General features: G+C 47.4%; 2 long non-coding RNA genes and 1 pseudogene across 3 annotated transcripts; all 3 read left to right on the top strand.

Annotated features, from left to right (window-relative positions):
* The first annotated feature begins 1,453 nt into the window (after positions 1 to 1,453).
* On the top strand, positions 1,454 to 2,529 carry LOC310899707. The gene is made up of 3 exons (XR_014584592.1): positions 1,454 to 1,724; positions 2,196 to 2,254; positions 2,462 to 2,529. It is a non-coding gene; the product is annotated as an uncharacterized lncRNA (long non-coding RNA).
* Positions 2,530 to 10,398: 7,869 nt separating this feature from the next.
* Positions 10,399 to 19,293, top strand: LOC310899828 (zinc finger CCCH domain-containing protein 11A-like; annotated as a pseudogene). Its single transcript has 14 exons — positions 10,399 to 10,490; positions 10,717 to 10,836; positions 11,619 to 11,742; positions 12,187 to 12,390; positions 12,919 to 13,038; positions 13,547 to 13,627; positions 14,044 to 14,154; positions 14,893 to 14,955; positions 15,214 to 15,309; positions 15,520 to 15,585; positions 16,099 to 16,485; positions 17,601 to 17,770; positions 18,187 to 18,248; positions 19,026 to 19,293. The product of its transcript is annotated as a zinc finger CCCH domain-containing protein 11A-like (transcript).
* A 2,665-nt stretch (positions 19,294 to 21,958) lies between these two features.
* Positions 21,959 to 23,050, top strand: LOC310899775. The gene is made up of 3 exons (XR_014584656.1): positions 21,959 to 22,245; positions 22,717 to 22,775; positions 22,983 to 23,050. It is a non-coding gene; the product is annotated as an uncharacterized lncRNA (long non-coding RNA).
* The last annotated feature ends 356 nt before the right edge of the window (positions 23,051 to 23,406 follow it).

The raw sequence follows: 23,406 nt of genomic DNA, 5'->3' as shown, positions 1-23,406 counted from the left end.
AAGCGGCTCTGGGAAAACCTCTGCGGAAGAAACTGCTGCTGGCGACTTGCGGAAAAGGGACTCCACAATCAGTGAGATTGTAAAGTAGGTATGTTTATTCAGCGCTGGGCAGCACGGGAGGTCGTGGGCATGAAGATTGATGACTCTTCCTCGTCACCGCTAGTTGACCTCTTGTCTTTGCACAGACTCAGTTGCTCCTTGGCTCTTGTCCACCTGCAGGACCAGTTTCTCCCAGTTTCTTAAGATAGGCTCGCTCTCTTATTAGGAGACTGACCTTGGTAAGGGGCCCAAGGCTTCTTGCTTTAGTTAATTGGCACAATGCACCATAGTTAGCAAAGACACTAAGTAGCATCCTAGTTTAATGCCGTCAGCGCTCTATCTCTACTTGATAAGATTCTCCTAACTCCCTCTCTCACTGGAGCCCACGCAGCCCTCCGTCCTGCCGAAGGACTTCACGGGGACTTCTGCCGGCTCCGGGTGCCCGCACACAGACAGAAATGGCTTTGAGAGAAAACAATCAGGAGGAGGAGAGCTCAGAGACTGCGGCCGGCTTCGGCCACCTTCCCCTCGCTTTCCCTCTCCGTGTTCAAACCGAGCACTGTTCTGCCGTCAACCTTCGCTGCCTCTGCCCGCGGCGCTGGGCTTTCGCGTGTGCCATTGCTCCTCTACATATTTTATCCTTCCTTTTGTAAGGAATGGTCCAGCAATTCGTGTCACTAAGGGATTTGAAGGGTTAACATCGAGGCCCGGGTCTAGGTGATAAGAGAACAAAGGGGTTTTTAGGGAAAAGTGCTGACTACTGCAGGGGATGTTGCTAGAGTTTCTGAAATCCGGCGCAGAGGCTCCCAAACGAGGAGGAAGGGGGGGATGAAGGACAATTGAAGGACAAAAGCCTGGGAGGAAGACAACCAGCATTCAGCCCGAGCAAGCCCCGAGAGACCACCAGAGACTGATACGCAGGCGCCCCTGGGAGGGGTTTCGGATTCCGGAAACCAATTCTAATAACCCTGCCTCTTCTCGAAGTAGTAATGAATATGTATTAGCCTGGGAGCATCAAAACCAGCCGCCTTACGTAACAGGTGTGCGTCCTGGGGGAGCAGAGACTCCCGGCGCACCCAGCGCTGCTTGCTTGCCTCTATTCGTTTAATAAATTGTAAACTTTGATTGTAATCCTATTTGGATTTATAACAGCCATTTATAACACTTTTTATATTTGTATTTTATTTAAGGCTGTCTTGCCCCCCTCCCCCCCCAGCCTCGCTGCTCACCAATAAAGCTGGCGCAGGGACTCCTGCCTGCGACCATAGAGACGCGGTCCTCCCGGCCTGCTAGAGCGGCCCCCCACGCTCCTCCAGCATCCCAGCGTCCCTTGTGCGCTCCCGCCCGGCCTCAGGGGCTTCCGGAGGCGGCCCAGCAGGGGCGGCGGGAGCAGCGAGGCGGCGGCAGCCATGGCGTACCGCGGGCAGGACCAGAAGGTGCAGACGGTGATGGTGCAGCCCATCGTAGCCTTCCTGCGGCCGGGGAGCGACGGGGGAGCGGGTGGGGGGCGGCCCGGGCCTCAGGGGTCTCGGCCCGGACCTTGAGGCCTTGTCCCGGGGCCCTGGGGCCTCGTTGCAGGGTTTGAGGCCTTGTCTTGAGGCCTTGTCCCGGGCCTGGAGCTCTTGTCCCCGTGCTGAGCCCTTCATGCAGTGCCCCAGAACCTCATCTTCCGCTACCTGCAGAGCGTGAGTAGCGCGGGGAGAGGACGGGGAGGGGATGGGGATGGGGATTTGGAGGGGGTGGGGGGAGCGGGGAGGGTCCGGGGATCTCCCTCGCTGAGTTTTCGGCTCCCACCCGTTGCTCGGGGCAGGTTTGTGGGGAATGGAGAGCTGTGCGGCGTGGTGGTGGGTACAAGGAGCTGCTGCGCAGCCCGGCGTTTCCCCCTCGTGTTAACGGGAGTGGGATCGTGCAGCCGGGCGTGCAGGAGTGTTCCCTTGTGACTGGAAACGTGTCCTTCAGCAAACGTGTAGTATTCACCCAGTCATATAAGACTCTAAAATGTCAGACTGTTAATTGAAACTGCCCCTGAGAGTTGCTCCTTGGAGTTTTTGGGAGCTCTAGCGGCTATGGTTAGCGGGTATTTCTGAACACACGAGAGAGAACAAAACTGCTCGCGGTGTTTGTGTTCCAATTTACTCTCCTCCTTCGTTCTGCAGAGCTCGAGGATCCAGGTGTGGCTGAGCAAGTGAACGTGCGGATAGAAGGCTGCATCATCGTGAGTGTCAGCACGACCCCACGTTACATCGTTAGTTTGTTTTCCCTCATTCACAATCCTATTTTTTCTTGTCAAGAAAAACTAGCCCAAGGGAAAAAAGAAATCGTGCTTCTCTAACAATTAGTCTTCGTTGTCCAGCCTGGGTCAGCACAGCTGACGATGGTTCGTGTTGTTGCTGAACTAATTGCCACTGTTGCCGATTTCTAGGGCTTTGACGAGTACGTGAATTTGGCGCTGGACGACGCAGAGGAGATTCACTCCAAGGCAAAATCAAGGAAACAGCTGGGTGTGTCGTGTGTCTGTGCAACCCGAGTGACGCGCGGTCTGAAACCTGCCCGGGTGAGCCTTCTAGGTAGCAGCACTGAGACGTACCAAGCGTGTGACGAGCCTTGCTGTTGAAGTTCAGTGAGCAATTCCTGGCTACATCTCTGTCCCTGATGATTTTTGAGCTGCTGATTTTGCTGGATGAAGGAGAATCTGTCCCTGCCTGAGACCAGTTCTGGTCTTTGAAACGTGTAATACCAGGCGGCCTGCACTCTGCATGATGGGCAAAACCCTGCTCAACCACACAAAACACTTTCTGAAAACACGAGATTATTCTCAGGTTCTGGGCTCTCTCTAATCCCCTCTTTCCCTTCTCTTTGCTGCAGGCTGGATCGTGTTAAAAGGGGACAACATCACTCTTCTACAGAGCGTTTCTAAGTAGAATTTGCCATCCTTAGAACAAAGGTGGCTGCCGTGCTGCGGAGTGACTGAGTGCCAGGGGAACGCGGCCCACTGGTAGATAGGAAGTTATTTGTAACTGGGGTTGCATGCTGAGGTCAAAAGTCTTTCCTTTGTGGGAGCGAGTTGTTTGTAGCTTGAAACAATACGTGATTTATTTCACAAATAGCCATTTTTCACATTAACTGTAAATGTAAACCACAAATCTGCCTGTTTTCAGTCTCTTCCTTCTGTGAATGGAGAAGGAGGAGAAATATAGAAGCGTGGGCTTTTCTTTTTGCTGTGGATCTGATAAGTTTCGATAACGCTATGTGCTTTCTTGACCATTACATCTGCGTTATGTGGCCAGGGTGGACTCGTTCAGGGCACGGAAGCCCCACACAGTCCTTGAGCTAGCAGGGTGCTAAGGAGGGTGTTGGAGATTTTGCATACAATTGCAGCCCTTTGTTGCTGCAGTGACAGGTTCCTCAGATTCTTTCTAAACAGGGTTTAGCTTGTTGAGAATCTTTTTGGGAGTGTTTATTGTGGATCAGTCAGTAAAAGTATCTTAGTGGGCCCGTGAGGGATTTGGGGCTGTGGTGCAGTAACCCAGTGTTTACAAGTGTTACTGCTATGCATGCTTGTCCAATAACGTCTCCAGATCAGAGAGTGAGAGCGGGCAACTGGTTTGGATTAAATCTGTCACTTCTTGCTGCTTTGGACAGAGCCTGTAGATTAAACCCTTGTGCTGTTCAATAAGCTGGGGTATCAGATGTGTCGGTTGGGTTTTTATCATTTGATTTATTTTTTTTATCCGTTTGGAGATCTGTCTTTTCTATTTAAGTTTCCCCAAGAGAGCTGAGTTGCTTGATGCATCGACCAAAGAGAAGTTCCCCGGCTGACTTGGGACAGCCAGTCCCCTCGTTTTTCTGATCACAAAAAAAAAAAAAAAAAAAGAAAAAGAAAAAAATCGAAGAAGAAAAATTTTGACTGTAACTGTAACTCAGAAACTAAGATTACCTAAATGGAGAGAAATGAATTTTGATGCACAGGCTGTGCTAGAAATCTGTTAATCAGCATTCAGTTTTTCAAAACTTCAATTTGTGTATCATCATCATGAAAATTAATAAATTCAAGGTGGGAGATCCTTTCCTGAAAGGGAAGGACAGAAATACGAGTCTTGCTGTGGGGCCTACCCAGCGCAGTTCTGCCATTCCGAGAAGTAATACGTCAGGAGTGTCACAGCAGACGTTCCCAGGAAGAAACCTTTGAGGGGCAGCATGACACACTTGATTGGCTAAAGCAGCTTCAGCTGGACAGCCTGCTGCTGGGATGGGTAATTCTAAGTTGTGTTCAAGTTGCTGAGTTCCTTTCAGCATGTAGTAAAGATGTAACGTGCCGATGTCGTTTGGGAACAGGAGGCATTACGTGTCACCAGCAGTGGGCACGTAGGGAACAAAACAGTATCTTACGAGGTCCTCCACATCTGCCTTTCATTTTGTCCTTGGTTTGCCAGCTGGAGCTTTCAGGAGGTGAGGAAGGAGGCTGTCCCAGTGAATAGTTCAGGTGTTGCAGGGTATTTGTGATGCAGTGCTTGTAAAATTTACCTGCCCGCATCTCCTGTTACAGGCAGCCCCCCGTGGGCCCTGTGAGATGGGGAGCTGCTGCCCGGGGTTAGGCCCAAGGTGCCCTGTCAGGCCCAGGGCCGCCCTTCCCCTTCCCCTCGCCCTGCCCTTCCCTCCCGCTCCTCAGCCCTTGCTCAGGCCTTTTGGGCCGTCTGGCCGTCCGTCTGTCCATCCATCCGGCCGTCTGGCCGTCCATCTGGCCCTGTGTCCCTCCATCCCACCGCCCTGCCCCGTCCCTGCCGTCTCCCTAGGGAAGCAAAGAGTCCCTGGGCTGCCTTCAGGGGGGAGGTTCTGCTCAGGAAATTAAAGCTTCCCCCTTAACGGGCGCCTTGCGAGTTATTTTGAGTTCCAACCTTCTGCCTTCCTTTCGTAGCAGTGCCTCTGAGGGGTGCGCTGTAAGGTAGCCGTCATCTGGCGCGCTGCTCCTGCGTTTCCCAAAGGAACTGCCTTCGGGATCTGACTAACTCTGGATGCACGCGGTTGTCACCTTAATTTCTCCGTTAGTTTGCTGAAAACAACCCGCTTGGGTGACCTTTGTGTTTGTTTCTTCAAACTTGGATCGAGGAGGTCTCTGTTTCCTTATGTTGATGTTCACGACGAAAGTGCAGAAGGGATGCTTACTGTTGCCCGGGTCAGTCCTGTTGCCAGGATGGGAATGTTTAGCCTACCGGCCCTCTGGTGCTGTTAGGCTGCACTCGGAGTGTGAGCTCTGGGCCTTATTTGGAAAAGACTGCGTTATTTGAGTGTACAAACCCGAGATATTCTGCGGATAGGTGATTCTCAAACCACGTCAGAACCACCGCTGTGACGTGTGCTGGAGTCGGACGCGCGTTTGACTGATCAGGCGGAGCAGGTGAATTGAATTTGTTGCTGGATGGCGAGGTGTTCTGGGGGAAGAGCTAGTCTAAGGAAAACTTCCTCTTACTGCCCCTTCCCATCTCAAATGGCCACTGCCTGGGGAAATTGCTTCTTTATGACATTAACTACAACGTTACAGTGAGGATGAGGAATCATCATTACTCCCATAGTTATTTGCTGCCAGGCCGCAGCGTTGATTTCAGAGATTTAAAAAAAAAAACAACAGGAAAAAGAAAGGAAGTATGTATTCTTTCACATACTCTCTTTTCCCTGAGAGTAAATGTTGTAGCTTCAGCAGTACCCTTCCTCTGGAAACGATTCCCAGTGCCTGCTCAGACACTGGGGAGTAAAATGACAGAACAATGGAGGAGAGCCACCCGATATAAAGAAAGGAAAAAAGGGGTTATGGATGAAGGGAAAGCAACTACATAAAAAATTGGTGCTATCTAAAAATTGGTTAATGGTTTGGGACCTGCAGGTGCTGCCTACACGTGCGTGTGTTGCAGTCGTGCCTGTTGCCACTGCGCAAAATGGAGAGAGCTTCTTTGTCGAATGCAGCATGTTAAAGAATGCGCCATTGCCTGGAAGAAATGCACGGCCTTCCCTCGTGTGGGACTTCTTCCCCATTGATCTGTGGTTTACCTGAAGGTTTACCATAACCTACATAAGTTTCAAAAGCAAGCAAGCAACCAACCAAAAAACAACACCAACATTAAAGAGTGGCAAGGCAGATGCTCATCTGGGGACTCTGACTCATCGGTGACATCACCAAGCAAAGCATTGTGAGCGCTTCGGGTCGGGGCTGCTGTGGCGAGCCTCGCAGCCGGGAGGGAGAGCGGGTACGGTTCGCCTCTGGCGGGTCTGTGTCAGCCCTCTGCCCTGGTGGCTTCGTTAGCAGTGAGAGTTTGACTGCTGTGTTCCCAGCTTTCGCTTCTGCACCGACCGTGTGGCAGAGCCCGCAAGCTGCTTCCTCAGCTGGAAGAGGAAGAGGAGTGACCTCAACTGTGCCGAGGTAAAGCAGAACCGTTGAAAAGATTTGTCAAAGATGCGGCTGGTACCAGCGCAGCCGCTGCAGCTGCAGCAGGTCCTGGAGCATTGGAGAAGATAGAGAGGGGTTTCTTCGTGAAAAGAATGCTGTGAAAGTGTTTTCACGCCAGAAATTAGGAGAAGCGCCTCTGTTGTTTGGATATCCTCTATTGACCTGGCACACGGGCATTACAGCATACCTGGCACACTCTTTGTATTGTTTGTAAAAGAAAAAAAAAAAAAAGTGTTTTAGGGCAGGCCAAAAACCTGCCTTGGCACTTCCACATCGCAGCAGTGCTTGCAGGCCGTGCATCCTGGATGCCAGGCAAGGATCTAAATCCGATGGTGCTGTTGGTAACGTGAAGTTCAGGAAGCACTTCTGGGTTTTTCTGCTCTTCCATGTGAATTTTTGCCCTGTGAAGGTGGTGTACTGAGCTCTTTTCTTACCAACAAATAGGTTTAAAAGCAGTTACAGCAAGGATGAGCTGTGTTAGCAGGAGGCTCTTCTGTGCTTTGACCATGGGAAGATGAATGGTTTACCTATGCACCGTTAAATATAATTTGACACCTAGCACACAACACTTGCAGCCTGTGGGGTGCTTTAACAAGCAGGTAAATCAGCGGAGACTGTTTTGCAGCAAGGCTGATGCTGGGTGATTAAAAAGCAGGGTCACAACAAGGAGAAAAAAAAAAAAAAAAAGCTTTGGAGATCTTTTTTAAAATGAGACTGCTTTTTATGGCATTTAGGGCTGTGAGGTATCCTTGGTTTTTGCTTTCTTCCCATTCCTTAGACCAGATCCATTCATATCCTGAACAGCGTTCTGGGTCTGTTCAGGAAAATGGAAGGCAACAAGCAAAATGATGAGCTCCTTGGGCATTCAAAAGAGCTCAGTCTGGGAAAGATTTCAAGTCCAACTTCCATGCTAAGGAGCACCAGTAATTTTTAGAAGTAGATGCAGAGGAATCTGCATGGCACTAAGTGTGTTTCTGAAGGTGCTAAAGGTCAGAAGTGACGATTCCTCTCAATACTAAAGAAGAGAAGGAAACCTTGCACTTAACTACTGTTTTTATTCCCTTTGTCAAGCAGTCAAAACCAACAACTAATACGGGAACCCAACTTTTCCCCTCTTTACTTTAGATTTGGGAAAATTCCCTGCCAAAATAATACTTCCTGGAAAATTCACTAGTGTTTGTGTGAGTAAAAGGTTCCAACCTTTTATTATTAATTTGTAAGAACTATTTCATCCGCTTTTGTCCAGAAGAGTCAGAAATAATTTGCACAGAAATGTGCAGCATTTTAATGAAAGGCTTCAGAATCACTCTAATTTGAACTTTATCTGGTCTGGTTGCAGGTTTTATGACATTTAGTGTCTTAAAAAAAAATCAAAATATCTGACTTCACATCAGAAAAAAAAAACCTGCTTGTGGCTAAATAAAATCTGTTGCAGCTCTGGTCATTGAAAAATCATTGGCTGTTAAATTGGACCTAAGTCATCTTTTCTAACCTTTCATGATCTTGCAGCAATGGATGATGATGGATATATGGATTAGGGAACAGCACGTGATGGCAAACCTGTGGTATTTGCTACAGCGCAGAAAGAAAACAAATTGCTTCCAAAAAATCAAACTAATTCAAAATTCTTGGTATCATGCAGCCATGCCACTGGCAAAGTGAGCATTGCCCTGCCTCTCAAAGCTTGCTGTATCCTTGATCTGCTGTCTTCCTGCTGTTAATTGATTGCAACTCTACGTGTCTGATCAGGGCTACGAGTTGTTCTCGATATGGATACCATACGACATATACTGTGCACGCTTGTGTGTATAGATATGTTTATCCTGTATGCATGTACATATTTGATCTGGATAGGCTGGAGCGATGGGCTGAGGTCAACTGTATGAAGATCAACAAGGCCAAGTGCCGGGTCCTGCACCTGGGGCGCAACAACCCCAAGCAGAGCTACAGGCTGGGAGATGAGTGGCTGGAAAGCTGCCTGGCCGAGAAGGACCTGGGAGTGTTGGTTGACAGTCGGCTGAATATGAGCCAGCAGTGTGCCCAGGTGGCCAAGAAGGCCAACAGCATCCTGGCCTGTATAAGAAGCAGTGTGGCCAGCAGGTCTAGGGAAGTGATTGTGCCCCTGTACTCGGCTCTGGTGAGGCCGCACCTTGAGTACTGTGTTCAGTTTTGGGCCCCTCGCTACAGGAAGGACATGGACGTGCTCGAGCGAGTCCAGAGAAGGGCGACCAAGCTGGTGAGGGGTCTGGAGAACAAGTCTTACGAGGAGCGGCTGAGGGAGCTGGGCTTGTTCAGCCTGGAGAAGAGGAGGCTCAGGGGCGACCTTATCGCTCTCTACAGTTACCTTAAAGGAGGCTGTAAAGAGGTGGGGGTTGGTCTGTTCTCCTACGTGCCTGGTGACAGGACGAGGGGGAATGGGCGAAAGTTGCGACAGGGGAGTTTTAGGTTGGATGTTAGGAAGTACTTCTTTACCGAAAGGGTTATTAAGCATTGGAACGGGCTGCCCAGGGAGGTGGTGGAGTCACCATCCCTGGAGGTCTTTAAAAGACGTTTAGATGTAGAGCTTAGCGATATGGTTTAGTGGAGTACTTAGTGTTAGGTCGGAGGTTGGACTCGATGATCTTGAGGTCTCTTCCAACCTAGAAATCCGTGATACTGTGTGATACATATGTATGCATATTTGTGTGCTGGCCCCCAGATCACTCATGGTATAAAGCATTGGCCTCGAAGGCATACTCATCAAAATATTTGGTAGATCCTCCATTTTTTTCTAGTTCCCTCAAAATGAGAGAGTTTTTACGCGCTCTCTGTGTCAAAAAGGCAAAACTTCTGATTTCCACTGTCGCTCTCGCTAACTTTCTATCACTCACTCCTCGTGTGTGTGTCTAAACACATATGTGTGTATGCGTATGCACATTTGTGTATTTCTGTGCACTGGTGTGTTTTTTGCTGTACAGGTAATAAAGACGGGGAAAGGTTTTAGTGTTTTCTTAATAGGTGAAGAAATCTTGAAGACCAGAGATTGGAACATACTGAATTTTGAATTAAAAAAAAAAAAAAAAAAGTCAAATTTTCTGGCTGTGGAAGATGGAGCCTCATTTTTGCAGCCACTTTGAATCACGAGTTCATCTCTAAATGCACTGGGTTTTTTTGTTTTTGTTTTGTTTTGTGGTGTTTTTTTTTTTGGTTTTTATTTTTTGAAGAGCTAACTAACCCTGGCTGTCTCCAGTCTGAGAGAGTGTTCAGATGGACTTGCTTCCTCCATTAGTTATAAGCTGTTTAAAAGCACATCCTATGTTTGAATTGTGGATGAGAGGCTCCCTTGGCAAAGTGAGGAGGCAAATTCTTCCTACCCCTTTATCATTAATTCACGGATTCAGTGTTGGTTCGGCCTCCAGGAGAAGTTAACTGGAAGTCTTTGAAGATCGATAACTTTGCTGAGGTTGTCCAGGTAGGTGAACTCGAAGACCCACAGTGACTGGAACGTGCTATTTAATGCGTCATACTGCGTTCTGTAGAAGTTACTCGTAGCCATAGTTGATCATTGCCTTGCATGTATGATCAGGTGGTTTTTGAAGAAGTGACTCCCTTTTCAGGCTTCCGGATGTGCTCCAAGGCATATTATTGAGGACGTGGAAGAGAACACTTGCTGACAAAGCTCCTGGCAGCTTTACAGAACTTTAGTTTAATATTGTGTTAGTTCCCGTAACAGCTGATTTCAAGGCATTGCTCTCCTCAAGAGACTAATTTGATGAACAGAAGAAAGCTGGAAAAATGCTTGTTACTCATTATTTTTCACTTGTTGGTACTTTGTTTAGGGTTACTTTTAAAAAGAAGATTTCACTGATCACAAGCCAGTGGAAGACTTTCAGCCCAAGCAAGGGTGAAGACAGCTCTCTCCAAGAGCAGAGGAAGTCCCTGTGGAGAGAACCCGAGCTTGTTATCAGAACTTGTCGGCATGTCTAAACAAGGAGACGATTGCTACTTCTATTTCTATTCTACCTGTACCAAGGTATGGCTGGGTTTCTTTTGCTTTGCTTTGCTTTGTTTTTTTGTTGTTTTTTTTTTTTTTTCTTTTTTTTTCAGGAAGGGGTAGAGTAGGAGGAGGAGGCACACTGGTCTTTGGTTAACGTGATAACCAGATAGATTCTGAATTCAATCGTAGCAACCTGAGGCAGTAGCATGGACGTTTTTGAGGCTGTACTATATTTTCCTTGTTGGTTTCCTTTTGGTTACAGGGAGACAACTGTTCCTTCCGCCACTGTGAAGCTGCTCTGGGGAACGAGACAGTCTGCACGCTGTGGCAGGAGGGTCGTTGTTTCAGGAATGTCTGCCGATTCAGACACATGGAAATCGATGTGAGTGCCTAAAGATGTGTTCTCAAAATAAATCAACAAAAGCATTTTTCAGTGCTGTAGGTGTGCTGATTGTGCTTTTGCAGGACAGAGTCCTTTGCTTTGGAATTACACTGGTTTCTGTTAGCAGGGGAGGGGGTGGGAGGAAGGAGAGGGAAATAAAATCAATGCCTTAGGTATGTCTTAGCAAGATTTTCTTTTATTAGACGCCGACAGTATTTTCTCAACAGATGCAGAATAACCGCTAACTAGACTGCTAAAAGCTGCTGGAGCAGGGGGGTAATAAACAGGCTGTACTAGCCTCCTGAGAGCAGGCTTGATAATGATCTATCAGGTCTCTTGTGTCCCGGAGTCCTTCAGATAATGCTGTTCTAGCTGCCTGGGCTAGGAAGCAGTGGGGAAAGTTAAAGGTGCAGAAGAACGAAGTCTCCGAGAAGTAGTTCTGGATAGAGTTAACGTAGGCAATTTAAGATGTTCTTTTTCCCTCTGAATAATCCTAGTATAATCCTGGGTGTATTAGTTTAACCCACCCTAAACTGATGTCTGAGAGTGCCTGTCTTCTCAAACTGAATGATGACAAGGCTAAACGTGCATAGTGGTTACAGCTTCTGCAAACTTTGTGAATATGCCCGGAAATACTATACTTCCGTGATAAACTGACCTTTGGAATGATGTTTCAGCACTGTATTGTGACAGCCCTATCGCTGTCGTGACCTGGAACTGTGCATCTCTTTGCAAACCTTAGGTGCATGTTATCACGAGCTTGTCTTTCTTTCTGTCTTCAGAAAAAGCGCGCTGAGATTCCCTGCTACTGGGAGAAGCAGCCAGTAGGCTGTCAGAAAGCCAACTGTGCTTTTCATCACGCAAAGGGACGTTACATCGATGGCGTCTTCTTACCACCAAGCAAGAGTGAGTTTAGGTCCTTTTTCTTTAAGTATTGAAGAATTAATTTTGCATATTACTTAGTGGGTGCCAATAGTGTAGGAGACATCAGGTAACCGTTCATTTGTGAGTGCAGGAAAAGGTCTGCAGTCCTAGGTGGTCAGCTAAACCGAGTGTACTGCTGCTGTACTGCTGGTATTTGTTTTCTGCTTTCATGCTCAGCTTCTCTCTGCTTTGTGTGATATTTGCCTTGCAGTTTGCTTTCTGTTGTTTCGTCTTCTGCTGGGTGGCAGGGAGATGTGTTGTTGTTTGAAGGCAAGTCATTGTTCACGGTGTAAACAGTGGCGGGATGGGCAAAAGGAGATGCTGCATTCATTGCCTGTGCAGGTTATCTGCCTTAGCTACCATCTTCGTGCATTGTGGTCAAAGTTTTAAACTGCCATATTACTGATGATCCTCCTCTTCCTCTAGCTACACTGCCAAGTCCGCCTGAGTCCGCGGACGATGATTTGAAAGTGGCTCAGATGTCACTGCAGCAAAACAAACTTTCTGTCCAGTCCAATCCCTCTCCATAGCTAAGGCGGGTGATGAAAGTGGAAAACTCGGAAAATGTCCCAAGCCCTACACACCCTCCAGTTGTAATCAATGCTGCAGATGATGATGAAGATGATGATGGTGAGCATGGTTTGGTTCCTGGAAGGAATTTGTGCTGTAAATGATTGTGTAAGTCTTTGGTTCTTGGAAGGAATTTGTGCTGTAAATGAATGTATAAATCACAGATGACCTGAGGTCTGACTAGCGATAGGGCAGGCAGTCCGCTCAGGTCACTGGTGGCTTTGTCTGGCAGTCAGCGGACAGAACCTGAAATGTTGGAGGAAAGCTTAGAACCACTCTTGGCTTTAGCTGGTCTGTTGTGTAAAGCTCTATGTGAAACTAGGAAGGAAATTCCTTTTTTTTTGTCTGAAGAGTAATATGTTGTGTAGTAGTTAAAGCTGCAGAGAGAATCTAGAGTCCTAGATGTTTTGTCCTAGGGTAGTCTACTTACGAGTTCATCAGGTCAGTGTAGCTGTATTAAAAAAAAAAAAAAAAAACAAAAAAAACCCAACTTTTTTATAGGAACCATGGACTGAAGTGTCATTGCATGAGCTACATAATCACGAACAATCTGGCCTATGCATAACTGAATAGATTTTTCCCCTTCAGACCAGCTTTCTGCGGAAGGAGAAGAAACTAAAACTCCCGTCCAGCAACCAGCTGAGGAAGGCCAAAATGGATTACGGATGATTTCCACTCGGAAAGCCAGTGCTACTACTGCTAAACAAGGTATTCCAGCACCTGTAGTAGGATAAATCGGCAGGATAACTTGACAATTAACTCAAAAGCAATGTGGCGTAAAAACACAACAGAATGTAGGGGTGCTGAATGGACTCGGTTATTTCCATGATCTCATTTCTCCCTGATACCATCATGTGCCCATTGGGTCAGAAAGTTGAACTGCTTTTCTTTCCTTTTGGAGAACAAAACAGGGTCACAGCATGGAGTTTAAATGGCTGCACGTGCAGCCTGGCAACCACTGTTGAAAGCCATATCTAACGATAGAGGGATCTAATATCACGTAAATGGATTAAAATTAAAACTACAGTTTTTACCCTGAAGGGTGAAAGGAGGGGCAAAATGCCATTGATTCTATGGTTGTTTCACTTGTGAGGAGTGTTGACAGGCTTTATTCTAAATACTTCTGAAAGTTCCTGAGCACTAAGAAGCCTGAGGATCTGTGGTCCTCAGTGAGTGCCTCTAAGCCTTAGTCTCATTAACTGTTTTCTGTTTTCAGAGGACGGTCTGAATTTTGGAATAAAAACACTTGAAGAAATCAAATTGCAGAAAATGAAGGAAAAAACTAAGAGACACGGTGGTGAGTTAATATTCCCTGCTTCCTTACCCGGTTCACCTTCATCCTGTGTGATGATTTTTCTTTCAAAAAAAACCTCTTCCAGTAATACCGGGTAGCTGGCTATGCTTTGGTGAATCCAACTATTTTGCCAAAGAAGTGAAATTTGATTGGCTTCAGAATGGCAGGTGATGGTGGCTGGGAGCTGCTTGAGGGATAGACTTCCATGTTTAGCTGGGGGCATCGAGCAACCTGATTCTCAGCCAGCTGGTATTCTAGATGGGAATTCCAAGGGCAACCAGAGGCAAACTAGTCACCTCTCTTATTTGCATGCTCTGGTCACTGTATGTTTGACAGTAATGAATAATTAAAGTTTTTTGTTCTTCGTGATAGTTTTTTCTGTTTGGTAAACTTCCTTATGTTTTGCTTGCTCTGAGCAGAAGGTCCTTCAAGATCTTCTCTTCCTCCCGTCGATTCTATGATTTTTCCTGCTCCGGAAAAGGAAAATGTCCGGACAGTGGTGAGAACTGTGACACTGTCTACAGAGGAAGGTAATAATTCATGCTTTTGTTTTGATTTCATTACTCCTAAACTGGAAGGTTAAGCAAGAAGGAAGGCAATTCACCCCTGTTAGCCTCCTGGTGCTGCCGCCTTCTGTTCAAAACATGCTTTTATGCTGAAAGTCCCTGGTTGTACTGGAAAGCTTTGGTGCTCAGGTTAAGTGCAGTAGCAGGAGAAAGAAAAAAATGTGTCAGTATGCAAATAGGGGGATAACTGAAAAACAGGAGAGTAACGAGAAGAAAGAGCTCTAGAGGACAGTGCTATGTAAGAAGCAATTTCTGAAGCTTTAAAGAGGCTGACAGTGGCACGTGTGGACAGTAGTGCGATAGGAGTCTGTGTATAAATTATATTGTTTAGAGTTGTGCAAATTCCTTTGAAAGGGAAAGAAGTGAAGAAGTACTTCTACCCATAGACATTCACCTTAGAAAGGAATATTTCTCAGCATTTGTACCTAATAATATTCTGCTTGCTTATGCAGCTCTGTTCTGCACAAAGTATAGCTGTCAAGCAGACTCAGATTCATTCTCGACTACATTCAGCTGGAATTTGAGGCAAACACTGAGACTATGGATACTTTTTCTAAGTTAATTATAGTTGAAATATGAGTTTGTGTGGTTTAGCTGTCAAAACAGTGCCTTGCTGGGTTTTTTTTGGACATGGGCTAACAGTATACTATTTCTATTGGCTACTGGTTTCTATGAAATAGAAAAATTTTACTTTTGTTTTAGGGGAGGAACCTGTGGTTCGACTAGATCTTGCTGAGAAACAAGGAAAACGGAAAGCCTCCGTGGGTAAGAACTTTTTATGAGCTGTTATTTAGGTGCCGCCTTCTCTATATGACTGCATTGAAGAGTATTTTTGACGTATGAGAGGAAAATGCGTTGCAGTGGAGATCTGTGTTGACTGCAGAAATGGCAAAAAAACCATTTAGCAGCTGAAAGGCAATTTTATGAAAATATGCTTGAAAAATAGAAGCTTGTGGTTGACTGTTCTCAAATCTTCCTGCAAAGAAATGTTCTTAAAATATTCCTTGTTTTCTCTGTCTGAAGCTGATGTAAGCGCCCTTCCGGTGAAGCGTAGCCTTGCTGAAAGGCTGGGGAAGAAGGTGGAGGTTCCGGGAAATGCTGACAAAGCACCAAAGAGAGGTACAGCTACTAAACAGGCATCTGGATGTGATTCACGGGTTTTGTAGTTAGGCTTTCTGTTTGTCCTTTTCCTGCGATGTTTCTTTTTGCATGTTGGCTGAGGTCTTAATCACCGGGATTCAAAGTTACCTTTCCTGCCTTGTTTTTGAATGTGAACACAAAGTTGACGTTTATGCAGCCTCCCTAATTTGGTCTTTTTCTGTTTTGCAGTTCAAGTTCCCAAGTCTGTGAAGGAGAGGCTAGGATTACCTTCTCAACGGACTAGTACTGCGAAAGGTAACAACTGGCTATTAAATATACTTTCTCCTTCTTCCTTTCCGTGAACTTAGACCGTTTTCATACAGCCCTAAAAAGGAATTCAAATGAAAACAAAGAACTGATTCCTCTTGCTCGAGTGCTGAAGCTCTTCTGACAGCCACTATCAGAAATCTGGCTCTAGGTGTGTGTTTATTTTCCGCTTGTGCCTTGTCAAGGTTTTAAGCTGCTTCTGTGAACCATCATATACAATTAGAATAGAGCCACTGCCGGGAGCAGGAATTTGAAATGCAGTCTGAAAAAGTAATCAAGTAAACTAGCATTTCTGTGTAGCAACTCTCTCTGGATAGGGCTGGTCTTCAAAATACAACAAGTGGCTCAGAGGAGGAGGAGAATGTTAGGCTATTGTCCTAAGATGCGTTATTGGGAACGCTCAGGCTTAGTTTTCCTTAGTACTGTGACAAATTTTGGAGACTTAAACTATTGTTGGACTCTCTTTAAATGTTGGCGCTTCTCATTTCTTGATGATGACAGGGAAGGCTGCTAAGCCAAAGGGAGAGGTCCATGTGAAAACACTGGAGGAAATCCGTCGTGAGAGAGCTCTTCAGAGACGAGAATGTCAAGCCAAAGCCCAGGCTGAATGGCATGGTAAAACCAAAGATCCCAGCGCAGGGGCAAAAATTGAGGGTGAGCCCAAGAAGCAGAGCGTGCTCACTCTTTCCGGGCCCAGCAAAGTGCAGTCGAAGGAGCCGGCAGGTAAAGCCAAGCCAGAAGGAGAAGTGCGTGTTAAAACCCTGGAAGAAATAAAGCGCGAGAAAGCTCTGCGGATGCAGCAGAGTGGAGAAAATGTGCCAGCTCCCCCAGCACAACCTGGACCTGCCCCAGCCGGGCAGAAATCGTTATGGAACACAAAGCTATCAGGTAATAAGATGCTTTAATACCTGCCCCGGTGAGGTGCTTCCCATATTGAGCAAGTTCCGTTTGCTCAGGATCTGCTTTGCTTTTTCCTTCAATGCAGAGGATAAAAGAGTTTAAGGCTGCAAAGTTCAAAGGCAAAGAAGGGCCAGAACATGCAACCATGTCTGTTTTCGTTAATTACGTGATGGTATTCTGTATTTCCCACTAGAAAATTAACACATTGAGGGGCTTTTTAGTCTAATTTTGGTATTCTGTTTTTTTCTGCCATCTGTTTATGGTATGAAGTCCTCCCTGCGTTGAGTTCAAGTTCACCTTCCTCTTTGGCATGTGTTGCTTAACTTGACACGTGTATGTGTTTGTAAAGCATGCTTCAGCGTCTTAATGTGGGGGGCCAGTTTCTGTCAAAAATGACAGAGGATCAAAGGCCTCGTTGTTAAGATTATATCAACTTTGTAAAATGAGATTGTGTGAGGGACATAAGGAGGGCTTAAAGGCTGCATGCACTGCACATTGTAGCCTTTCTCTCTGTCTCATGGGACACGAGGAAATAAACACACAAAGAAAACAAGTACCCAGCTTTCTTTCGTTTCTTCTCCTGCCAGCCAGATGTTAGGTCAGGAATGGGAGACTAGAATATGACTCTACAAATTTGGATTTTGTAGAACAACTTAATAGATTTTGTGGGACATCACTGCAGGGGAGAGGAAGCTGGTACAACAGTTGCATACACTCTCTTGTCTTACTATACCTGCTGCTTTTCCTTTCCTAGAGGGAGCAAGACTTTAAATACAAAAGCTGTCAACATTTGTGAATCTTACTAGACTTCATACAACGTCTTAGAGTATTGCTTGCACTTGGGATCGCTCTGTGTCTGAGTTTCCCTCGTCCTGGATTATGATTTACTGTAGCTATTCAGTTCCTTTGTTCCTTTGTATGGATTGTTGGTAGACGGAGTTTACTATGTGGAAGATATTGCTGAGAATCCAGGCAATGGCAGTGTAATTCTGCTGGCCAAATACAGTTAACTGTGTAGACGGGCCGTGGAAATGAGGAAGAGAACGTGGATTTTTCATGAGGCAGAGCAAGACTGTATCAGTTCTCTCTTCCTTTTACTCTAGCCAACTTTAACATGTTTGCGAAGCCTTGGGATGGGAAAGTCGCTTCCCCCAAGAAGAAGGCACTGAAACGTAAGGCACCTGGCAGTTTTCCCTCTGCTGTAGCAGCTGTGAAGCCACGGACTGCCTCTGACGCTGACACAATGGGACCTCCAGCCAAAAAAGCAGCTATGGTAAGGACAGGGGCTAATGCAGAAATGGATCCCTTGTAAAATTTACACCCTCCTCTAGGAGAAAAGATGGAAAACTCAAAAGTTCTACAGGCTTTCTGTTTCCTTTTAAATCCAGTAGCTGCCTACAGAATTCTTGTAGTACCCTTCCATATTTATTAGATTAATGGCACTATTTACTTAGTCCTCTGTGATTCTGTGATTTCTCTGGTGTGGAGGATTTTGTCCATTAATGCTGTGTTCTTAAAAGACACAAGATCATTAGTAACCTCCAAGTGAATATTAACTTTCTTCAGGAGCACCTTGGTTTTGTATTTTGGCTAAGGCTCCGCAATGCCAGAGGAGAAGCAGCATGGAGGAAAAAGCTAGTAAGGAATCTTTTACCCATGAGTCCTAAATGCTGTTTTGCTGCTTTCTAGGCTGTTCCAGCCACGCTGGAGCATGTCCCAGCCACCAGACTTGAAGAAAATCCCCAAAACAGGTGATGACCACAACTTGTTCTTTTTCTCAATCGGTGTATATCCCCAGTGAAACATAAGTTCTGTCACACGTGGGGAAAAAAGGAGGGTTCTGAGATAATTAAAGCCCAAATCCATCAGAGGAATAAGTCACGTGAAATGACTTTCTAGCAGCTAGCAGGAATGCTTAATTAGACTTACTTTCTTTAAATGCTGCAAGTCGGTACAGCTTTCCAGTGACTTCTTGCTCTGTCTGAATACCTAAATGAGGATGAGGTGAAGTTCTCCTACTTCCTCGTGAGGTGATAAATGATGAGTAGTGTCCTCTGCCTTTTGGTCCTCAAGAATGCCACCCGAACAAACATACCAGGTGACAAGAGTGCAGGGAGAGCAGAGGGAAGTGATGGCTGCAGATCAGCTTCCTGTAGTGGGGAGCAAACTCTGCTGAGTGTGCCGTGGGAAAAATGACTAACTTAGCAAACAGATATTTGCAGATGGAGACTTCTTAACATTTTTACAGGAAAATTAAGCAAGGTGGCAAAGTGCCTCTTGCTACAACAATTGAACCATCTTTGCTAGACTCCAGGTGCTCTGGCTTCACAGAGAAACCCCCAAACTGAAAAATGTACCTGCTAATATATTGGGCTCTAAATGTCGCCCTGGGTTAATTGAATAACAATCCCTGGGTAAGATTGAAGTGCAGGAGGGGTTGGCTACGGTTTTAAGAGCCGGTTTGCAGAAAAGGGATTTCCCGTTAAGAAATGGCATATACTGATTGTTCTCTTCCTTGCTCTGCCAAGACCTGAAGCACATCTTGGAAGCCAGGCAGAATCTGTGGAGCCAATGGAGTTCTCAAGCTCGACTTCAGCTTCTTCCCAGCTAGAAGAAGCAAGGACACGCCGGCTGAGTTCCACAGGCAACGCGCCCGTATCTGTAGACGAGGATTTAGAGACGCTACTTTGGGAACTCTCAGACGGCATACTGGAAGCCGAGCTCGACTTGGACCCAGGGAAGGATGAGGATGACCTCCTCCTTGAGCTTTCCAAGATGATTGATGATTGAACTGCATAGTCCTATGGTATATTAAAAAAACAAAAAAAAACAAAAAAAAAACAACTCTTCTTCTTGTTGGATACCCCGAGGTGATCCTTTTTCTAACTGAGGCTTTGCAATGAGACTTAAAGCACAGTTGGAACTGGTAGAAATTGGCAGGGTCTGCACTCAGTTGTCCTAAGTTTCCCTGCTGGTCAGAGTTAAGGTCTTGTGCATGGTTCCGTAACTATAGGTGGCTACCTTTGATATCAAGAGGACAAAGCACTTGTTTCTTTTGGCACAGAAAGATGTCCATCGGCACGCTGTGGTGGCTGTGAATTGACGTAGTGATGGAGCGATGCTCTGAAGGCTTAAACGGAAAGCTTCTTCCTTCCGCCCCCCCTTGGCACAGCTCGATGTTGGGCACATTGTGAAGCCTGGGTGTTCTGATTTCTCGGACAGTTGATACCCAAATCCCGGAGTTACTATGTCAACTCTTGACTTTTATTTGTGTATGCCATTGTTTTGACTGTAATCTTTTCAGATGATGAAGCTGTAGGGGCGGGAGGGAGCAGAATAATTATTCTAGCGTTGTGGACCAAACATGCTGCCAGGAGTGGTGGTGGTGGGGTCAGCCCACCCGGCCTTACTTTCAATTATCAGGGATGATAAAATGGTGTGAAAAGCAGCAGCTCTGCGATACGGCTACGCTACCCCCACTCCCTTCTCTTGTGCTGTACCAAAGTTCCCCCAAGCTTTGGTTGGTGCTTTTCGCTGGTGACAGTAGGACTCCAGGGCGAGTAGTCGGGACTCTCCTGCAGTAACTGGGTCAATTAAGGGTTGGTTTAAGTGCCTCCTGGTTTTTAAAATTGCTCCCCTGAGCTGCTGGCTCTGCTGCCTGCTACAGCAAATGTTCGGGTGCCGTCAGCGTCGCACTTGGGCGTGGGCACTGACTCTGCGGAGGAGAGCTGAGGCTCGGGTGTATTGTGTACCCTGCCGCCAGTGATCGTTTTCCCCTAGCAGATCTATTTTGAATTATTTCCCTAAATTTTAGAGGAACTTTAGGCTCTTTGTGCTATGATTTGTGAAGCTGTAGGGGCCCTCAGGCATTTGCTGCTGGCAGAGAAAAACCGCTTGTCGAATTTGTTGTAAATACTTTCTGTTTGGACAACAACGCCTGTGTGTGTGTGTGTGTGTGTGTGTGTGTGTACGTGCGTGCTTTGATGACCCCCTGCGACGCCCCAGCTCCGCGAGGGAAGCTTTGAAGCGGCTCTGGGAAAACCTCTGCGGAAGAAACTGCTGCTGGCGACTTGCGGAAAAGGGACTCCACAATCAGTGAGATTGTAAAGTAGGTATGTTTATTCAGCGCTGGGCAGCACGGGAGGTCGTGGGCATGAAGATTGATGACTCTTCCTCGTCACCGCTAGTTGACCTCTTGTCTTTGCACAGACTCAGTTGCTCCTTGGCTCTTGTCCACCTGCAGGACCAGTTTCTCCCAGTTTCTTAAGATAGGCTCGCTCTCTTATTAGGAGACTGACCTTGGTAAGGGGCCCAAGGCTTCTTGCTTTAGTTAATTGGCACAATGCACCATAGTTAGCAAAGACACTAAGTAGCATCCTAGTTTAATGCCGTCAGCGCTCTATCTCTACTTGATAAGATTCTCCTAACTCCCTCTCTCACTGGAGCCCACGCAGCCCTCCGTCCTGCCGAAGGACTTCACGGGGACTTCTGCCGGCTCCGGGTGCCCGCACACAGACAGAAATGGCTTTGAGAGAAAACAATCAGGAGGAGGAGAGCTCAGAGACTGCGGCCGGCTTCGGCCACCTTCCCCTCGCTTTCCCTCTCCGTGTTCAAACCGAGCACTGTTCTGCCGTCAACCTTCGCTGCCTCTGCCCGCGGCGCTGGGCTTTCGCGTGTGCCATTGCTCCTCTACATATTTTATCCTTCCTTTTGTAAGGAATGGTCCAGCAATTCGTGTCACTAAGGGATTTGAAGGGTTAACATCGAGGCCCGGGTCTAGGTGATAAGAGAACAAAGGGGTTTTTAGGGAAAAGTGCTGACTACTGCAGGGGATGTTGCTAGAGTTTCTGAAATCCGGCGCAGAGGCTCCCAAACGAGGAGGAAGGGGGGGATGAAGGACAATTGAAGGACAAAAGCCTGGGAGGAAGACAACCAGCATTCAGCCCGAGCAAGCCCCGAGAGACCACCAGAGACTGATACGCAGGCGCCCCTGGGAGGGGTTTCGGATTCCGGAAACCAATTCTAATAACCCTGCCTCTTCTCGAAGTAGTAATGAATATGTATTAGCCTGGGAGCATCAAAACCAGCCGCCTTACGTAACAGGTGTGCGTCCTGGGGGAGCAGAGACTCCCGGCGCACCCAGCGCTGCTTGCTTGCCTCTATTCGTTTAATAAATTGTAAACTTTGATTGTAATCCTATTTGGATTTATAACAGCCATTTATAACACTTTTTATATTTGTATTTTATTTAAGGCTGTCTTGCCCCCCTCCCCCCCCAGCCTCGCTGCTCACCAATAAAGCTGGCGCAGGGACTCCTGCCTGCGACCATAGAGACGCGGTCCTCCCGGCCTGCTAGAGCGGCCCCCCACGCTCCTCCAGCATCCCAGCGTCCCTTGTGCGCTCCCGCCCGGCCTCAGGGGCTTCCGGAGGCGGCCCAGCAGGGGCGGCGGGAGCAGCGAGGCGGCGGCAGCCATGGCGTACCGCGGGCAGGACCAGAAGGTGCAGACGGTGATGGTGCAGCCCATCGTAGCCTTCCTGCGGCCGGGGAGCGACGGGGGAGCGGGTGGGGGGCGGCCCGGGCCTCAGGGGTCTCGGCCCGGACCTTGAGGCCTTGTCCCGGGGCCCTGGGGCCTCGTTGCAGGGTTTGAGGCCTTGTCTTGAGGCCTTGTCCCGGGCCTGGAGCTCTTGTCCCCGTGCTGAGCCCTTCATGCAGTGCCCCAGAACCTCATCTTCCGCTACCTGCAGAGCGTGAGTAGCGCGGGGAGAGGACGGGGAGGGGATGGGGATGGGGATTTGGAGGGGGTGGGGGGAGCGGGGAGGGTCCGGGGATCTCCCTCGCTGAGTTTTCGGCTCCCACCCGTTGCTCGGGGCAGGTTTGTGGGGAATGGAGAGCTGTGCGGCGTGGTGGTGGGTACAAGGAGCTGCTGCGCAGCCCGGCGTTTCCCCCTCGTGTTAACGGGAGTGGGATCGTGCAGCCGGGCGTGCAGGAGTGTTCCCTTGTGACTGGAAACGTGTCCTTCAGCAAACGTGTAGTATTCACCCAGTCATATAAGACTCTAAAATGTCAGACTGTTAATTGAAACTGCCCCTGAGAGTTGCTCCTTGGAGTTTTTGGGAGCTCTAGCGGCTATGGTTAGCGGGTATTTCTGAACACACGAGAGAGAACAAAACTGCTCGCGGTGTTTGTGTTCCAATTTACTCTCCTCCTTCGTTCTGCAGAGCTCGAGGATCCAGGTGTGGCTGAGCAAGTGAACGTGCGGATAGAAGGCTGCATCATCGTGAGTGTCAGCACGACCCCACGTTACATCGTTAGTTTGTTTTCCCTCATTCACAATCCTATTTTTTCTTGTCAAGAAAAACTAGCCCAAGGGAAAAAAGAAATCGTGCTTCTCTAACAATTAGTCTTCGTTGTCCAGCCTGGGTCAGCACAGCTGACGATGGTTCGTGTTGTTGCTGAACTAATTGCCACTGTTGCCGATTTCTAGGGCTTTGACGAGTACGTGAATTTGGCGCTGGACGACGCAGAGGAGATTCACTCCAAGGCAAAATCAAGGAAACAGCTGGGTGTGTCGTGTGTCTGTGCAACCCGAGTGACGCGCGGTCTGAAACCTGCCCGGGTGAGCCTTCTAGGTAGCAGCACTGAGACGTACCAAGCGTGTGACGAGCCTTGCTGTTGAAGTTCAGTGAGCAATTCCTGGCTACATCTCTGTCCCTGATGATTTTTGAGCTGCTGATTTTGCTGGATGAAGGAGAATCTGTCCCTGCCTGAGACCAGTTCTGGTCTTTGAAACGTGTAATACCAGGCGGCCTGCACTCTGCATGATGGGCAAAACCCTGCTCAACCACACAAAACACTTTCTGAAAACACGAGATTATTCTCAGGTTCTGGGCTCTCTCTAATCCCCTCTT

Source organism: Anser anser (assembly GCF_964211835.1).
Source record: "Anser anser genome assembly, chromosome: 5".
In the NCBI taxonomy this organism is placed as follows: Eukaryota; Metazoa; Chordata; class Aves; order Anseriformes; family Anatidae; genus Anser; species Anser anser.
This window is presented reverse-complemented; position numbering and strand designations above follow the sequence as displayed.